A 20,405-nucleotide genomic window follows, 5' to 3' on the forward strand; every position below is an offset into this window, starting at 1 on the left:
TTACATAAGTGCTGGGTACTTCAGGTGATGGTGAGAAATTCAGAGAAGCAGCAGGTTTGTGTGATAAATACAGCTGGGGAGGGGTGGAAGGAGAAGAGAGGAAGGTCACATCCTAGAAAAGGCAGTGGGAGGAGGATGGCTGTTGTTTAGTTCCCCTTAGGAATGCAGAGCTAAAAGGCACCTGGTCCTCCACTCCGAGTGGAATCCCCCAAAACCACTCTGCTCCTCTGGCCATCCTCACGTGGCTGTGCAAGGGACTCCCCCAGGGAACTATACCCCTCTGTCAGTTTTCCTCTTACTGCCTTTTCCACTTTTCAGGCTCCCCTCCTGAGCAAATTTCCAGTCCCAAATCCCTTTGTCCTGGTTAAACTGGGGGCAGGTGTAAGGTCACTACTCAGAGAGTCCTTGCCTCAGGGAAGAGGAGTCTGTCCTTGTTTTTCCTCTGGTCCTTTCCCAGCAGCATTGTGTAATTAGAGTTCTGCTGGGTTTTTAATCTCTTTCCCAGGGAGGGACTTTGAGGAATTTTCTCTCTTGCTAGTGCAGTTGGGGTTCAGTACAGTTGGGGTTCTGATGAGCTTGGGGAGCTGCTGCAGGTCGCCCTCACTGAGCTGAGGGTGTGGAGGTGTTCACATCCTCTCAAGGCATGGCATTGACACAGCTTCGAGCAGCATGTTCCTTTGGGAAATGAGCAATCAATGTGGTAAATCCCTAGAAAGGTGAGTGGTGGTAAATACTCGGTTAAGCCTGGGGATAACTTGGATCATTCCAAGGTTTATTCTGGGAGAAATGAAATTGGTGACTGCAGTGAGAACAGACACTCAGTCAACACTGGTGGTGCAGAAGTGTCAGGGAGCATCATCCAGCTCCCATCTGGAGAAACACTCAAGGCTTCCCAGTTTTCAGGAGAGAGCTTTCCATCATCTCCAGAGCGAAAGGAGTGTGTTTTGATGTGCCTGCCTGTACTTCATTACAAGGACATTAAGTGCTGATTTCTGAGGATGAAGTTGCAGCATGGGCTGAGTGAAGGATGGATTTATGGGGGTGTGGAGCTCAGCGTTGCAGCTGGGCCACAATGAGGTGTCAGCTGAGTTGACATCTCCTGCTGGAACTGGGTTTTATGTGTACCCTGGCTTTGGTTTGTAAATAATAAAGATTTTAGTGTCATTACTCACTGTTAGTCTACACGGGATCTTCAGCTCGTGCTCGCTCTGCAGGAGCAAACTTCAAATATAAATCACTGGAGGAAGGGCTTTGTCTTTGTAACAGAATTTAGGAGATGTCAAAATTTAATGATTCTGATCTGACTCCTGTATCATAACAACCTCTTTAAGAAAGGCAGTCCAGGGCTTTTAAAAGCCTGCCCTGGGATCACTATAAACATATTTTTTCCCTATTATTGCAATTTTAAATAAAAGCAGGGTGGGTTTGAGTTCAAACAGGGCCTGGGAAGAACCCAAACCCTTGGGTGTTGAGAAGCACCAGGAAAGGCAGGAAGGCATCTCCTGACATGTGGCCTTCTTTTAAGATGAATGTACAGTTTTTGACATCTGGTTTTTGTTTGGTTATTCTGCAGTGTTTATTCTGCTTTACATTTCCAGATATTAGCGAGGGTTTTGGGGACTTTTTGGTTTGTTTTTTCTTCTTCTGGTAGAAACTGGTCAGTCTGCTCTAAGTATGGAATTGTAAAGGCTTTCTGACTCCCTGATGTTCACAGATCACCTTCCATTGCACACTCAGTGAAATCCCAATCAACAGCTAATTTCTCCCTCTCTCTGTATTGATATCCAGAGTTCTCAAGTGCCTGCATGCAAGCCTGGATGCTGCTTGCAATTCAAAGCAGAACCATTGAGTTTTCTCCCTGATTCCAACAAATGATTAGGTTCAGAATGAGGAAAATACCACTTGTTATGGCTACATCTAAAATGATGTCTCTGATCCTCTGTTTTTAGAGACATGGTTGGAAAAAAAAAGAGCTATAAGAGGTCAGCAAAAAAAAGAAAAAACAGACAGAAGTACCCTCAGCTGAATTCAGGTTGTGTTTCAAACATTGTGATTCTTCATTTTGATAACAGAAAATATATGAGAAGAAGTGAAATTATTCTGCTGTTAATATTGTGCAGAAGTGCTCATTCCTCTTAAATAATAATGTATGGAGCAGAGTTTTACAGCTGATGTAGGGTGGATTTTGTGGAAGTAGCAGATTTTCTGTCCTCTAAGAATGTTCTGCTTATTTTAGAAGTGGTCTTAACACTTGAAATGGATTCTCTTGGAGGCAAAATTCAAATAAAACCATTCCCTATAAACATTTCCGTACGAGGCTGGTGATTTCAGAGGAGTTACACTCCACACCAGCCCGTGTTTTCAGGAGAACTATTAAAAAAAAAAAAAAAAAAAAAGCAAGCAGAGGCTGAAGTTATTAAACTCTAAATTATGTAAATCCTTTTGCTGGCCCTCAAAAGGCAGCACAAGAGTCCCTCAAGCTGCTGTGCTTGCCAGCTGCACTAATTGTACAAAACCCAGCACGGCACAGAGGGATTAAGGCGGGAGCTCAGCCATTCCTTGCCAAGCCTGGATGAGTTTGAATTTTTCACTGCTGTTTTTTGTTTTAATGGAGTCCTGTGCCCTGCTCACTGCAGCCTCAGGAATGACAGAACTTTACGAGGAGCTTGGTAACACGGACAATTGGGGAGATAAAATAAGGCAGCAGTGAGTTGCCAATTAAAACTGCAGAGACTCGTTAAAAGCCTTGCAGAAGGATGTTACCTTCAGATGTTCTCCTCCAACAATCACAGGAGCCAGGGTAAAGTTTGTCCAGTTCTCCTTAAAACACACTTTAGAAGGAAGTTGACTTTAGATACTCAACTGTTTGATTAAAATCTCTCTGATATTACATGGAGATAAGAAACCCGGGATGGCCCAGCCAGTCTGGTGTGCCTGATGGGAGATAAATGGAATATAAATGGATATATCCTGGGAGAAAGTAATTTAAACTCACCCTTCCACTGCCTGTATTTTTCTGTGACCCTTACAAATTTTTCAAGTAATGTGACAAAATGGGATTGGATTATTCCTCCAAGGGGACGATAATGAGAATATGATGTTGAGGACAATGGACAAGGTGTAGCAGGAGTTTTTTTCCCCTCTTCTTCTTCAGGAGCATCTTCAGGATAGCATCTCTGTGGCTCTGGTGATACAGGCATAGGTATGGGTGATCCTAACTAAAATATTTACTGAGGGACAGATTAATCCAAGAGAAATAGGGAAAACAGAATGAAAAATTAATTTACCTCCTGGGATCATTGCGTACTTGAAATATCCCCAGGTGTGTTGAATAAGGTTGCCTAGAGAAGCTGTGGTTGCTTCTGGATCCCTGGCAGTGTCCAAGGCCACGTTGGACACTGGAGCTTGGAGCAGCCTGGGATAATGGAAGGTGTCCCTGCCCATGGCAGGGGATGGCACTGGATGGGCTTTGAGGTCCCATCCAATCCAAACCAGTCTGGGATTCCAGGATTCACAAGATTTTTCAGGCTTTACTTCCTATCCCGTTCTCTACAGCTTTAAAGAAGTGCTGAACAGGTGGACAGCCACAGCTTTTCTGGGCACCCTGTGCCAGGGCCTGCCCACCCTCCCAGGGAACAATTCCATCCCAATATCCCATCCATCCCTGCCCTCTGGCACTGGGAAGTCATTCTCTGTGTCCTCTTCCTCCCTCCCTTGTTCCAAGTCCCTCTCCAGCTCTCCTGGTGTCCCTTCAGGCCCTGGCAGGGTCTCTGAGGTCCCCCTGGATCCTTCTCCAGGAGAACACCTGGAGGTTCTGGCATCAGGGGCAGCTTTAAGACAGGGTATTTATTTATGGGGAAAACTTTCAGTGTTAAATCCATGTCTAAAAACTCTATAGACCTGTATGGCCAAGCAGATGGAAGTAACAATAAATAACAAAGACTTGTTTGTTGTGTCTGATACAGAAGGAGGATGCCAGGGAAATGAAATGCTTCTGTTGGAATACTTGTGGAAATAATTTTGTTGATATTTTTCACATTGATTTAATTGCAGAGCAGAATGAGCTGAGATTCCCATCACTTAAACACGGTTATAAGGAGATGATGACTTTCTCTGTGCAACCCTTGAAAAATTAGTTAATATTAACAGCAGATGTCAGATAATTAATTCATAAAAGCTCCCATTTCATCCCTTTTTATAGATGTCACCGAAAATGTTGCTGATGTTTGAAATATGGCCAGAGCAGCTCTGAGAAATGAGGTGACTGAACTTTGCTGTCAACAGTAAAGCTTTGCTTTGGGCAGAGTTTGATAAACAAGGGGATGCAATGGAATATTTGCCCTAAATATTAATTTTTGGACTCAGTGTGTTTTCCCAGATTAAAATGCAACAGACAGCACAGGGGCTGGATTTGCCCCACATGATATAAAATTTCTCATTCTAGACTATTTTTTTGTAGTAATTGGAGAGCAAAAGGCCACTTGGCACCAAGACAGACCCAGAACTGATCAATTTGTGTTTCAGAACCAAAGCAGCCACTGCCATCTGTTCTCTAAAGCCACTTTTAGAAGCTCCTTGATGACATGAAATCACCCCAAGCTGCCTTTCCCACTGTCCATAAATGCAGTTTGTAAAGATTATTTTGCCCATTGTAATTCAATGTTTCTTTCTCAGAGACACTGGATTAATTTAAACATTTGATTGATTCTACTGGAGCAGTTGTGCTTCCCTGTATCTCAAGTCCATCACTTCCAATGAACTTCCATTAAGGGAATCATAGAACAAGCTCCCTAAAATAAGCTCAAATATGGTCCAATTCAGTAAAAGTTACTCAATTTTTATTGCTTTCAACCAGGGGATAGCAGCACCATCTCCACTGGCTGATCTCTTTGGATCATGAGGATCCTGCTGCCTCTGCTTTTCAGACAGCAACAGGCTTCAGGTCTCTCCAGCCCACATGGAACAGGAGGATTTTTTCCAGTGTTAAACCTACTATAGATTTCATTGATGAATTATTTTAATTATTATCCCCCCACATCTTTCGTAGTACTGTAGGGTTACTGTGAGAAAAAAAATGTGTGTGAACACCAATACAAAAATGATTCTTTAAAATTCTCCACAGGTATAATGTTGGTGAAGATTTCCTTGTTTTCCAGTCCTTTTTAGCTATGGCAAGGTTCAGAACAAGGCAGGGCAGCCTTGGGATTGGGCTGGATCAATGGAAAGCATCTTCCCCTTGTGTCTGAACATCCCTGGAGGGGATGGAGGAAAGGAGACAAAATCAGGGGAAATCAGAGAATTCCAGAATGCTTGGGGTTGGAAGGGATCTTAAAACTCATCCCATTCCATCTCCTGCCGTGAGCAGGGACACCTTCCACTCTCCCAGGGAGCTCCAAGCCCCAAAGTCCAACCTGACCTTGGACACTGCCAAGGATCCAGGAGCAGCCCCAGCTTCTCTGGGCACCCTGTGCCAGGGCCTGCCCACCCTCCCAGGGAAAAAGTCCTTCCCAATATCCCATCCATCCCTGCCCTCTGGCAGTGGAAGCCATTCCCTGTGTCCTGTCCCTCCATCCCTTGTCCCCAGTCCCTCTCCAGCTCTCTTGGTTCCCCCTTTAGGCTCTGGAGGGGGCTCTGAGTTGTCTCTGGAGCCTTCTCTTCTCCAGGTGAACACCTCCCGCTCTCCCAGCCTGGCTCCAGAGCAGAGGAGCTCCAGCCCTAGGAGCATCTCCATGGCCTCCCCTGGATTTGCTCCAGCAGCTTCAGGTCCTTTTTTTATTGGGGACCTTCAAGCTGGAGGCAGCTCTGCAGGCAGGGTCTCACCTGAGTGGGGCAGAGGGGGAAAATAAAATCCCAGAATAAAGGGCTGGGCTGCTCCTTGAGCCAGGAAGCTGAGCCTAAACCAAACAGAGCCAATATGGAGGCTCCTGCCTTTCCAAGCTGAGCTCCTCTGATCTCCGTGCTGATGTGTTCTGGGGGAGTGAAGGACCCTTGAAGGTTTTTAAGGGCACGAAGGTGACTTTGCACAGGAGGACTTCACCCTCATCTGCTGCCAGCCTTGCAGTTGTAGTTGCTTTGCAGACAGCTCCTGTGTTGATAAAAGGAAATCTCTTCATTATGCAGCATTCAGCATTCCACCCTTACTGCTGCTACTCCTGCCATGCTTTGATTGCCTCCTGCTTTGATAGCCCTTGGTGTCTGTCTCCATTTCAGGGATGTTGTTTGAAGTGGAATTTTTTACATGGCCCAGGCAGTTGTGGGGAGATGTTTCAAGTGTGGAGAAGGCTTTTTAGGGCAGCTCAAGCCTTCCTCTGCCACAGCTCTGTATGACTGCTCTGATATGTCAGTTTAAAATAGTGATTAATGCCACACATGAGTTACACTTCCTAAAAGAGGCAGAATTCTGGAGAGGAGCTGAAAATCCCAATGTATTTTCTTCTCATCAGACTCCTGGATTTTTCACCTGTTAATGCTCTGGGACAAAACATCTGACATCTCCTCCATGGTATTGACCTTGTGACCTTAAATCAATTTGCTCGTGGCAATGATGCAGTAATAATCAAAATGATGTAATAATAATAATTCCAGTAATAATAACAATTTTCATGATAGAATCATAGAGGCTGGAAAAGACTTTCAGGATCATTGATCCTGATCTGTCCCCAGCCCAGAGCACTGAGTGCCACGTCCAGCCCTTCCTTGGACACCTCCAGGGATGGGCACTCCAAAGCTCCCTGGGCAGCCCCTGCCAAGGCCTGAGCACCCTTTCCATGGAGAAATTCCTCCTGCTGTCCAACCTGAGCCTCCCCTGGCACAGCTTGAGGCCGTTTCCCCTTGTCCTGTCCCTGTTCCCTGGAGCACAGCCCGACCCCCCCTGGCTGTCCCCTCCTGTCAGGGAGTTGTGCAGAGCCACAAGGTCCCCCCTGAGCCTCCTTTTCTCCAGCCTGAGTCCCTTTCCCAGCTCCCTAAGACTGCCAGTATTTGCTCAAGTTTGGGATGCTGAGGAGGGCTGTAGTTTGCTTGCATTTATCTGCTCTGAAGTTCCCTGGCAAAGATGGATTTCATATTATTTAAGTGCCAGCGTTAAAGGCATTTGGATACCAAATAAATTGACAAAACTGCAGATAGGCTTTTTAATTATTAAAAAAACGGCCACCAAACAAGTTGTCTGTATTGCACGTTTGAAAAACTCATTATATTTCATGAATTGCATCTTCTCTGGGAATGGACTTGGAATGGGAGAGCTTTTATTTATCTTTAGGCTGCAATAAAACCCATCCAGACGACAGAAATGTTGACAACTGCATTCACTCCTCTGAAGTTATTTGCAAAACCCTTTACTCTAGAATATCAAAGTCAGCAGTGTTTGAAATGGTTTGGTGAAGCTCTGCCCTTTGCAGCCTTTACCTGACACCCAGCTGGAGGAAATGAGATTTAAATTGTGTCTCTTTTTTAATTTACTGCAGGAATGAGGTGCGTGGGAAGAGTCTCAGCTACGTTTTGTTAGTTCTTTGTTTTTTCAGTGTAGTCCATGGCCTCTGTACACAGCAGAAGGCATAGGTGCCATCCTAAAGCTGTCTTCTCTTTTCCTCTTAACATGTCCTGGACACCCTGGATTGGTTTTTTTTGATGGGAATTGAGGTGAACTCCAGACATCTGAAGTGATCTGACAGCACTGGGAGCTAAGTGCAGAGATCTGAACAAGGCAAAATCCTGGCTGCCTTTGAAGGAATAGAATTGTATTTATTTCTTGTGTTTGTTTTTCAGCTCTGAGGTTACTCTGCCTGACTTATCTGTAGTAGAGGGCAGGAGCAGAGGCTGATTGAATTCACACAATGCACCCGACTTGGAGCCCGTCTTTTAAACTTGGATTTTCTTTAACTGATGAAGGTCACAGGAGCTGCCTGGAGTGGGATGAATTGCTTGAGTGGGTGTGAAAATGCCACATGGTGGGTTTGTCCATGTCACCAGCCCCTTTTCCAAAGGGCTTTGCCCACATACACCTGAGTGCCCACAGCAGGGACACTGCTGGGATGTGCCTCTCCTGCCTCCCTGGCCCATTTCCTCCTTGGGAAGGTACATTCTCCAATTTAAGGATGTTTAACATCTGATTAGATCCTGTGTTCCCTGTTTGAGGAGTCTCTTGGATCTCTTCAGAGTCCTCCTTGTTCTTTGAATTTCTTCGGCCTCTGATTTCGTAATCCTTCATCATTTCTGAGAGATCCCAAACACAGATTTATTGTTGTCAGATACTCTCTGCTAACAGAGCACAGTTGGCTTTGTTCTTGGGGAAATGAAGGGAATTTAGGTGAGTTTAGCTGACTAAAGGAAGCAGATGAAGTGCTTTGTGTGTGAAGGAGAAATTTAGGTGCTCTGCCTGTGGTAATCAGACACCTCTCTTGATGCTGGGCTTGTGTTGGTTGGGAAGGACCTCAGGAAAACTTCTTCAGCCTTCCTCTGGAAGAGGGACTGCCAGGCACCTGTGGCTTTGTCCAGCAGGCCTTGGCACTCTGGAGGTGCCCTGTCCCAGAGGGACACCTTCTAGGAAAAGAAGTTCTCCTTCATGTCCAACCTAAAACTCTCAAACTGAATCTCCTGAGCATTGTCCCAAGTTAGGAGGGAAGTTTGGCAGTGGCAGCTCTGTAAGTGCCCTCCTGGGAGGTGTGGGGGGGTCAGGAATCCAGATGGACAAGCAGTGTCCATCTCCTGTTATTCCAGTTATTATTCCAGTGCACACCTCTGTGTCCAGGGGCACAGGAGCTGCTTTGGGAAGATGTCTGGGTTAAACATTACCCCCCATACATGCTAAAACTCCTGCTTTGGGTGATTTTTGGCCTCTGAGTGCAGAGAAGAGTGCACTTTTCCCTACAGCTGGATAACCACTGGCAGGAGGGAGGGGAGCTCATGGAATGGGGAAGTGTGATAGAGAGGGAGAGTGCTCAGGGCTGCTGCACTAGTGATGACAGAACAGGGAAAAGTGCTTAAATTCCTCTTTTTTCTGCATTGTGGTGTTTGGGGAAGATTTAAGTTTCAAAGTGCTCTCCTGCCTTCAGATTTGGAGCTGTTTGGACACGGCCCAGTTTGAGTGGGGACATCAGAGCTCATCCCCATTGTCCCACCTTTCCCAGGGGGATGGCATTTCCTTTTATTGGAGGGAGAAATACACCTGGAGTGAAGCTCACAGTTTCAGATTGAGTTGAGATTTCTGCTTTGTTCTGGAAGCTTGATTTTGGATAAGCTCTCCTACCCTTTAGCACCCAGGTGTCTGGAAAACTGGGAAAATTTGAATTACATGCCTGAGATTGGAAACTTCCTGAGAAAGGGCTGGTTTATCCCATATAATCAGCACTCTACGGGGACTCTTGGCTGTAAATGCAAGTAATAATTATTTGTGTGCCATTGCTGATGACAGCTTTGTGATTGAACAAAAACAATCTGTGCCTGCCCCATCCCTGGAAGTGTCCCAAGGCCATGCTGAATGGTCTTGGAGTCTTAAAGGGAATTTAAAAAAAAAAAACATTCTCAAAATGAAGGATTTTGAATCTTCAGAGAGTCAAATACTTCAGTGTTGGTTGGGATTTTTTTTATTTGGCTGCACAAACATTTGCCTGCTTCAAATGAATTGTAAAAGCTTTATGGTGTTTGCTTAATCGCTGGTGCGATTTTAATTGTTGCTTGACAAACATTGTAATATCTAAAAAGACTCAGTAATTCCCCAGCTTTATGGAGCACTGGGAAAGGAGATAATCTTGTTTTGGCTGCTGCTACTGTAGAGTTTTTTTGAGTTTTAAAGAATTCCTTCTTCCAGGTCCAGGAAGAAGATGATGGTTGTATTTAACAGCTAATATTCAACTCCTGGTTCATTACTAAAATAATCCCCCTTAATTATGGGCTAATGTAATGCTTCATCACTCTATCAGCTACTGCAAGAAACTGGGAGGCTCCCAGGCTTTGGTGTGCCCTCATTTCCTCCTCATTATTAACAAAAGTATGGCAAGACATCAGTGATAATGTATTTTCCCCTAATTAACCCCATGCAAATGTATTTGCTTCCAGGATTGCCATAAATATTTGCGTGGAATGAGCTTGCAGGCAGGTCTGGGATGGGATACACAGGATGCTCATACACTGCTGTGGTGCTTCTCCCACATCCTGACAATCCAGAGCCCCAGGAGCAGCTGGCAAGGCAGGCTGTTCTTCAGCTTCTCTTGGAGCATGGCATTTTGGCAGGAGAAGAGCAGAGATGTGCTGCACTGTTTCCAGTGGGAATGAGAATATATTCTATATCTTTTCAATGGGAATATATAAACAATAGATGCAAACCCAGGCATGTAATCAAGCAGGCTCATTAGCACAGTACCCCCTGGGGTAGCTTTAATGTCTGTTTTAATGACTTTGTCATTAGAGTCTAGAAAATAGTGGTTCCATTCGTGCTGGATTAATGGTGGGCGCTCCTGAATCCTGCACTCTGGGGTGGCTTCCCAAATGAATTGGTGTATCTCTAGCACATGGATGTGTTTATCACAGAGATGCTCTGGTGCTAATCTATCACCCAGTAAAAGCCCAGACTTCAATGGGTTTGTGATGGCTGTGGCTTTTTCTTTCATTTTAATGAAATCTCAGATTAGTTTGGGTTGGAAGGGACATTAAATCCCATCCATTCCCACCACCCTGCCATGGGCAGGGACACCTTTCACTGTCCCAGGCTGCTCCAAGCTCTAAAGTCCATCCTGGCCTTGGACATTTCCAGGGATTCAGGGGCAGCCACAGCTTCTCTGGACATCCTGTGGTGCCTCCCCACCCTCCCAGGGAGCAATTCCTCCCCAGTATCCCATAAATCTCACCTCATTTAATTCAGAACCCTTCCCCTTGTCCCATCACTATCTAACCATGGAAATAGTCCCTCTCTTTTTTATAAACTTCCTTTGCTACTGGAAGGTGCTTAAGGTCTCCCTGGAGACCTTAACTTCTCTGTGATGGAAAGATGGGGAGGTGGCAGAGATCCATTGAAAATGTGCACTTTTAAATTCCTCTGGGGAAGTTTTACAGCTGAGATCAACCAGGAAGACTGAGCAGTTTCTCAGGCAGTGAGTTTTTTTGGAGGGTGGTAAATTTGGAGGAACCAATCTTAATCTTCCAACTTAGTTTGCAAATTAAGTCTTCTTTTCTGAGAACAAAAGTAATGTTATGAAAGCATCTTTATAAACAGTTTGTAATTGCTTTAATCTGATAAAGGCAAAGTGTTCCCTGCTTTGCAGGAAAGCGTCCTCTAATACTAGTTTATCCTTCAACAGCATAAGAAAGAAATGATTCCTTGTGGAAAGAAACAGTCATTTCCATATTCCATTTCTCTTTTTTTAATGTTCTATCGTAGCTAATGAGCTGCTGTGGGTTTTTGTGCGCCATGAACATTCTGAATTCATTGTGTGCCTGCTCTCAGCCCTCACATTAGGACTGGAACAACATTAATGTCTTTTAATCACAGCTGTAATTCCTGCTGCAGTGGGGTGTTACAGCTCTGGGTGTGCTGGGAACGAAGAGCTGATGCACAGTTTTGTGAATTCCTCCAAACCCAAATGTTCCGGGCTGTTGGAGATGTGCACAAATTATCCTCCACAAATAAAATGTCCTTGTTGGTCTAATTCTTGAGTCCCCAGTGCTTTGATGATGGGATGGGAACAGGCATTGGTGGCTTTGTGAGCTTGTGTGTGTTCCAGCCTGGGAATAGGGTGAAGCCCTCCCGTTGGAAGCACTTCAGAGCTCCATCTCCATCTAGGAAGAGTTAATCTTGGTGAAACATTATTTAATCTCTGCAAGCTGCTGAGGTTTGAGGCTGATGTCATAGCTACGCGAGTATCATGGAATCCCAGAATGGTTTGGGTGGGAATGGACCTTAAAGTCCATCCATTCCCACTCCCTGACATGGGCAGGGACACCTTCCAGTATCCCAGGCTGCTCCAAGCCCCAAAATTCAACCTGACCTTGGACACTGCCAAGGATCCAGGAGCAGCCACAGCTTCTCTGGGCACCCTGTGCCAGGGCCTGCCCACCCTCCCAGGGAACAATTCCTTCCCAATATCCCATCCATCCCTGCCCTCTGGCAGTAAGAAGCCATTCCCCCTTGCCACTCCATTCCTTGTAAAGAGTTTCTCTCTCCGTCTTTCTTGTTGGCTCCTTCAGGCACTGGAAGGCCACAATTTGCTCATCCCAGAGTTTCTCCTCTCCAGGCTGAACAATCCCAGCTGTCCCAGCCTTTCGTCCCAGCAGAGCTGCTTCATCCCTCTGATCATCCTGGAGCCTCCTCTGGACTCTGTCCAGCAGCTCCAGGTCCCTCCTGTGCTGGGGACAGCCGTGTGTCACAGGAGTGTCAGTAGTGAGGGAGCAGCAGGACGCACATTCCATGCTGGCAAGGCCAACAGGAGTGATTTGTCACTGGGATCTCTGTCTCCACAAGGTTTGCTTAACAAAAGAGGGGAAATATTCCTAATCCCCAAGGTTCTACTGTGGCTTTGAGTTGAGGGATGTGCTGGTCTTGTTATACCCTAAACTCAGTTCAGCTGCCTGATGCCATTTAGAAATTCCAGCATCTGATACATTCCACAGTGCATGGGAAACACCCCAAAAATCCTGGGGACTCCAGCTGGGGCTGAAAGCCATGGTCACTCAACTCCACATTTTCTGAAATTAGGAATTTTAGGCTGTAAAGGTTAATGACATTTAGAGTCAGCCTCTGCCAGCCCTCCTGAGGAGAGTGGCCTGTGTGGGAGACCTTTTGTGGATGAATTTCATTGTAATTTTGCAGCCTCTCTAACTTATTTTCCCTAAATATTTGTCAAGTTGCATGTAATATTTCTGGAATATGGAAGGCATTAACCTTTATTAACCACTGCAGAGACTGAAACTCGTAAAGACTGACGGGATAATTAAGGCAACATCTCGGGGTGACTTCACTGCTCCTCAAACTCCATTAATTCTTATGACAGTGATGAATTTCAGTGCAGGAATAATTAGTTTTTCTCACTGTATGGAAAAAACATTCTGTGAATCATTGCTGTAAATTCACTCTTTCTGAGTCCAAAGACATCTGAACTCATCAATGACCCTGCAGTTATTTCCGTGTCCCAAGAGATTTATGTGTATTGGAATGGCAAAGATTCCACAAGCTGGGACAAACAGCACAGCAGGATGTGTAAACTCCTCCTCTCATGACCCCTGTGAGGGAATTCTGAATGGCTTGGGATAGACTGGGCTTTCCCCATTGCATTTATATCCTGCTGGAGTTAATCCTGGCCACTTATTAAATGTTCAGGCCTTGGATAACGAAGGTGTGATTTCCAGATGAGGCTTTGGGAATGGATCCATTGGGAAAGGCTAGTTCAGCTTCTCCCTGCTCTCTCTGGGAACTGTTCTGATCAGTATTAAAAGCTGATTGTCATGTCCATGCAATTAATCCTTTCAAAGCTATGGGTAGTTCATGGAATCATGGTATATCCTGAGCTGGAAGGACCCACAGGATCATCCAGTCCAGCTCCTGGTCCTGTACAGACACCCCAACAATACCACTTTGTCCAAACACTCCTTGACACCTTTGGGGTTTGCATCCAGTTTGGAGCAACATCTTTTGCTCCTGTTACTTTTGCCTGCAGTTTCCAAGCCCATGTGAGGTGTGTGTTGGAAATAGAAGGGATGGGTCCTGGGGAAGAAGGATTTTAAGACCTGTGGAGAGATTCCATGAGGCACAGGAGAGCCTTGGAGCTGCCACAAGTTTGAGCCAACAACAACAAAGGTTTTTCCCCGTCTGGAATAAGCCTGTAAACCTCCAAGGTGATGCAATGCAATTCCAGATTGTTTTTGTCAGAGGAAAGAATTCCTTGCTGATAAAATCCTGTGGATGGTTTATCTTGGCATATAGGGAGAGGATGGTCCTGTTTTAAATCTTGTACACTGATGTTATGTGATTATTTTATGTTTTGTGCTGAGAAATTTAGGTTTGTACTGGGAAAGTTTGGCTTGTTCAGCCTGGGGAAGAGAGGGTCTGAGGCTGCCCCTGGATCCCTGGAAGTGCCCAAGGCCAGGTTGGACAGGACTTGGAGCCCCCTGGCATAGTGGAAAGGTGTCCCTTGGAGGGATGAGATAGGCTTTAAGATCCTTTCCTGCTCCAGCCTTTCTCTGATCCAATAATTTATATATAATATAAACCCATACCTTTTTGCCTACGCAGCTCTGATTTTTAAAAACAATTTTCTAGTTTGAATTGCTTTTCCTAAACTCTCTGCAAAGCCTCTGTTTATAAAGCAGATATTAAAATGGGCTGAAAATTGTCTGGTCACAAAGTCAATGCTCTCAATTCCCATGCAAATGGTTCATTTTGTTCTTTAAACTGTTATTAACACACATTGGTCTGTGAATGTTTATATGCAACGGGAATTCAACAAGTTCTGGGAAGGAACTGGAATCCAAGAGGTTTCAGTAAAATTGTCGAGTGCAGATTTCACAGTAGATTTGGTTAAAACCATTTTTCCCCATTTAGTTTGTCACTAATCGCTGCTTTCACTAATTACTTTTTTTTTGTCTTGAACAACTACTTGGAACAGCTTCACAAAAGCCAATGTGTTGTGTTCATCATGCAAAATATGCCACGACCAATTACACTGCATGAGCCCATATATTTAAAATACAATAAATCATCACAACACAGACCAGAATTTATTTCTCTGAGTGCACATAGAAATCAATCCACGATTTTCTTAAGGTGGTTTTATGGCTGTGCCAACTTCCTGTGTCATAGCATCATTTCCTGGTAAGGGGGAATGGATTCAAACTGAAAGAGAATGTGTTTAAGTTGGGTATTGGGAAGGAATTGTTCCCTGTGAGGGTGGGGAGGCCCTCCACAGGTTGCCTAGAGAAGCTGTGGCTGCCCCTGGATCTCTGGAAGTGCCCAAGACCAGGCTGGAGGAACCTGGGATAGTGGAAGGTGTCCCTGCCCCTGTCAGGGGTGGAACTGGCTGAGCTTTAAGGTCCCTTCCAACCCAAACCATTCTGGGATTCTGTCATTCTAAATCTGCTTGTGCCTTATATTTTCAGCAATGGGAATGGTGTCTTGTGAGGCAACAGGAAAATGAAGATGTGAGAGGAAAAAAAGGAACAGAGAGGGTCATGTGAATGAGTTTGTTAATGAGAGATGGATTTTCCCTGTGCTCTGTGTCAAGGTTGCCAGCCTGCCCCTGTAACAGACCCTCTCTGTCACCCTCACACGTGCAGATCCGTGCTTGCCTTCATGGTTTAATTCTTTAGCTTTGCATTCAGCATCTTTCCAAATGATTCCAGTGATTCATTTGGCGATGACAAATTCCATATTTTTATCTATTTTATCCTAGCTGCTGGGATAACTGCTGGGAGCAGAAGAGGCTGCAGCCAGTGATGCACAAAGGGGAGGAGCCCAGCCTGGAGGCCAGAGCCCCCCAGTGACTTTGATGGTTTTATGCTGTTAGCAGATAAATTGTAAAATGATCCCAATGAGACAGGACTGACTGGTGAGCTCCTGATCCCAGGGCAAACAATATTCTGGACTGTGGGAATTCCCCTGCTTTTATCTCTCCCTTTTACACATGGTTGTAGCAGATTCTTTATTTGCCAGAGCATCTGGACACTTCCACCTGGTTTGGCACATGGTGGGAAGCCTAGTTTGTTTAGCCAGTGAGTTATTTAGTTATGATTAGTTTATTTAGTTTTATCTGTCCTCCTGTTGGAGATGTGTGCACAGGAAGGAAGCAGTGGAAATAGGGTCATCCAGACCTGGAGTGACAGGAAAGAACATGCAGTTTCCCAAGAACTTTCAGGAGAAAGCAGAGCAAGAAGTTATTTGAGAAGGAGACCTAAATATTTCAAATGTCTTTTTCATGTCTTTTTCATACATTTAGGACAAGAGGCTCAAATCATGAATAGGAGTGTGGCTCTGAATCCCCTTTGGAGATTGACATCCCCCAGGGAATTCCTGTGTGTGGGCACTGAAGGTCCCTGGTGGGATGTGTGGAAATGAGCCACAGATCAGCCTCTCCAGTGGGGCGTTACAAAAGAAAAGAAATAAAAGTAACATAAAGAAAGGTGGGATGGAGCAGAATTCCTGCTTCATTTGATGTTGTCCCCATGTCCCAGGAGAATGTCCCAGCTTTTGCTCCCTGGCCACCCAGGGGTTCCTCTGTGGCTTCGTCCTTGTGTTTGAGTGCAGCAGTTTTAGCTCCATCTGCCACGAGGGACTCCAGAGGGATGGAACATCTTCGCCGGGAGGCAAGGCTGGGAGAGCTGGGATTGTTCAGACTGGACAAGCTTTTGGGTCACCTCACTGCGGCTTTCCAGTGCCTGAAGGAGCTACAGGAAAGATGGAGAGAGACTCTGTACAAGGGATGGAGGGACAGGACACAGGGAATGGCATCCCACTGCCAGAGAGCAGGGTCAGATGGGATATTGGGAAGGAATTGTTCCCTGGGACGGAGGCCCTGTGGTGTCTGCCCCCGAATCCCTGGAAGGGTCCAAGGCCAGGCTGGATGGGGCTTGGAGCAGCCTGGGAGAGTGAAAGGTGTCCCTGCCCATGGCAGGGGGTGGCACTGGCTTTAAAGGTCCCTTCCCACCTAAACCATTCTGGGATTCCATGACTTTTCCTGGCTGAGGCCGGTGGTGAGTGGCTGGGTGTCCCACTGGGCTCAGGTGACAATGTGACCTGGCTGTGGCCCTGAGGACCAGGACAGAAGATCCACCCTGGAGCACACTTGATTTGCACAGAGAATCAGCCACTTCCTGGTAGAACCCAATAATGCCGTTGATCCATGGTGATCCATAGTGATTGATAGTGATCCATGATGATCCATGGTGATTGACAGTGATCCATGGTGATCCATGATGATTGACAGTGGTGATTGACAGTGATCCATGATGATCCATGGTGATCCAAGCTGTGATGTCCTTTAGAAGCCCTGATCTTGTTGTTCAGCACATGAATGAGGTTTTGGGGACATGGAGCAGCAGATCCAGGATCTCCCCAGCTGAGAAAGCTCTGTCCACCTTCCCCTAGTTATGTCAGTCTGGGAATTAAATTTCCATGAAGAAAATAGGCAAAATTTCCATTCCTGTTCAGTTCATCTCCAGTGGCTTTAGTTCACCTGATTTCTTCTTTTTTACCTCAGCTCTTTTAATCCTGCTCATTAAGTAGTTCATTAGTTGCACTGATCCCTCAGTTAATCTGTTATCAAAAAAAGATAATTGAATTTAACTTCCCAGCACAGCCCACCTTTAGATGGATAAAATTCTAGGCTAATGACTTGGTTTGCTTCTATTAATTTTAAGAATTCCCTATAATTAGGCTGAGAATATTCTTCTGTTGACATGAGATCTAAAATATTGCTCATCCCAGGGAAATATTTTTCAAATATTGCAAATAAATGTGGTGGTAGAAAACAGAAGTGTGTTGAAATAGGAGGAGTTTTGCTTGGTTTGAAGGCAGCTTGGGAAGAGAAATAATTTATGGAATGTTTTGGAATTTCCATCCCTATATTGCTGAGAAATAGGGCTGTATTTAGAGGTTTTGCAGTAAAGATAATAATAAGGAGGAGAGAATTGCCCCTAAACAATTGCTTCCAACAGTAAAAGTCTTTGGGAATGCAACAACCTTTGGTGTGGGGACTTTATATTGCTCAAAGTATTTCCATTGCAGGCAGGTAACAGCAGACGAGGGGATTCTGATGAGTAAATGTCTTGATAAATGAGTGATAGACTGAATGAATGAATGAATTAACGAGCAGCTTTAACCCTGTGTTAGTCCCTATGGGGTGACCCAGATGATTTGGGGAAGAAGGCAGGAGGGGAGCAGGTCAGGATTCTGCAGCTTGGATTTTGTGGAGCTGTGTGGAGTTGTTTCACTAAGAATAACTTACAGCCCCTCACAAGCTGAATATTTGCAAATAATTTCAGCTTCCCCAGCAGCTGGCTGTTGAAATCGCTCATGGAAGATTCAGAAATCTCGCTTAAGATGTTTAGTGGGCTGTCCTGTGAAATCAGTGGAGCTGCACAGAATAGAACATGAAGTGTTGTATAATCCTGTTTGCTGAGGAGAGGACAAAGCCCAGAGCCTAAAGCAATCCAAATACAGACCTGGGTTTCTTTCGTTGTCTCCCATCTCCAGTAACAATTGCAATTGCAGGATCTTGGAATGATTTGGCTTGGAAAGGACCTTCAAACTCATCCAGTCCCACCCCTTGCATGAACAAGGACGTTTTCCATTATCCCAGGCTGCCATCCAACCTGGCCTTGAACTTTTATATGTTGGAAAAGAGATGAAAGAGGGAAAAGCATCCTAAAGTTTTTGTTGATTAATGCAGCGTGCTTTTCCCTTCCACAGGCTTTTTACAGGCATATCCTGCTGGATGGGCTTCCATTTCTGTGCAGCACCCAGGGAATAGGAGTCACTTGCCATCCTAAATTTGATAGGCTTGCTCCATCTGTACATGATGGTTTTTACAGCAAAATGAGAGTGTGGGGCTTTCCCAGATTTTCCAAGCTCACCGTTTGGAAATAAAAAGTCTTGGTAAGGACTTTTCTACTTAAGATACTTATTTTTAGGAAAAAATTCCTTGTATCCTCCTGGAGGACAGTGATGGGTCTTTGATTTTTTTTTTTTTTTTTATTTCCCAGGAAGCAGATGGGTAAAACAATTCCTGAATCTGAAAGTTTAACATTTTTTAAATGGAAGGAGTGCAGTAAGAAGGGTGATACATTTTGGGCAAGTAATACCTGTATTTTTTTGGGAAATACTTCCTGGCTGCCATTCATTCAAATGGCGTGGACAGGTGTGGATGAGTCAATCCCTTACATCAGAAATGGGCTTTAAAATGGAAAGGCAGCTTTGCCACAGGAATATCACCCTCAAAGGAAACATTCTTTTTCCCTGTAGGAAATGAATCCGAAATTAAAAAAGCTAGGAGCAAGGCAAATGCACCCCTAGTTTAGCACCCCTGGGCCATTCTAACAATGGTTGTGCAGAGCAATATTCACAAATCAAGGTTTGCAGCAGGAAGTACCAAGTTTTTATTTGCAGTCATGCCTTTGTTCAAGTGGTGCTGGGAAAGAAATGGAATTCTCTCATGGGGCTTGCACGTCACAGCTCATTTGTGCTGCTGTGGAAGAAGTGCCAGCTCTTGTCCTACATTCTTCCATGGGCAGGGACAGAGCCAGAAGCTCTGGGGACACATCATTCCTCCCGCAGCTTTGGACAAGGGATGGAGGGACAGGACACAGGGAATGGCTTCCCACTGCCAGAGGGCAGGGATGGATGGGATATGGGGAAAGAATTGTTCCCTGGGAGGGTGGGCAGGCCCTGGCACAGGGTGCCCAGAGAAGCTGTGGCTGCCCCTGGATCCCTGGAAGTGTCCAAGGCCAGGTTGGACTTTGGGACTTGGAGCAGCCTGGGATAGTAGGAGGTGTCCCTGCCCATGGCAGGGGTGGGATAGATGATCTTTAATTCCTTTCCAACCCAAACCAGTCTGGGAGTCTCAGTTACACCTGGAACACACACAGGCCATATTCATGGTTCTCCCAGGTGATAATATCCCCCTAACAATAAATAATAAAGAACTGATGGAAATGGTGGGATGTGAAGTAGGAAAAGCCCATCTCCTCTTCTGTTTTTGCTTCCATAGAGGCACCTCCTGTCCCTGTCAGTGTCTTTCAGTCACCAGTGATGTTAAATGCAGTATTTGTGCCTTTCACAGGAAAATGGGACAATTCCCAGGGAGATCTGGAGCTCTTATTAGAAAGTATCCTTTATTAGAAAGCATATCAATAGAGGAATGGGGAATGAGAGGACATCTCTATTTATACTATTCACTATATTCTTTGATCATTAGATGCTCTGTAACTCCATCTCTAGCCCTCTCAAGTGGCATCATAAAATTAATTGGTTACCTCTGGAAAGAGGCAGAGCTCAGGCATGGAGTGTTTGACAGCTGGGAATCTCAAGATGCAGCGGGAATGCAAAACAGTTCTGCTTTCCATCTCCAAGCAGGCTCTGGGAGTGTGAGATCCATGAGGGATGTCAAGGATGCCAGCAGCACCAGGAGGGGCTGAGGGAGCTGGGAAAGGGGCTCAGGCTGGAGAAAAGGAGGCTCAGGGGGGACCTTGTGGCTCTGCACAACTCCCTGACAGGAGGGGACAGCCAGGGGGGGTCGGGCTGTGCTCCAGGGAACAGGGACAGGACAAGGGGAAACGGCCTCAAGCTGTGCCAGGGGAGGCTCAGGTTGGACAGCAGGAGGAATTTCTCCATGGAAAGGGTGCTCAGGCCTTGGCAGGGGCTGCCCAGGGAGCTTTGGAGTGCCCATCCCTGGAGGTGTTCAGAAGATGTGTGGATATGGCACTTGAGA

The 20,405-nt window shown here is 45.5% G+C and overlaps 1 protein-coding gene across 2 annotated transcripts in view; it reads left to right on the forward strand.

Annotated features, from left to right (window-relative positions):
• PRKG1 (protein kinase cGMP-dependent 1) overlaps window positions 1-20,405 on the forward strand; it is a 361,241-nt gene that overhangs the window by 158,907 nt on the left and 181,929 nt on the right. The window lies entirely within an intron of this gene.

Source organism: Cinclus cinclus, chromosome 7, assembly GCF_963662255.1.
Source record: "Cinclus cinclus chromosome 7, bCinCin1.1, whole genome shotgun sequence".
Classification (NCBI taxonomy): Eukaryota; Metazoa; Chordata; class Aves; order Passeriformes; family Cinclidae; genus Cinclus; species Cinclus cinclus.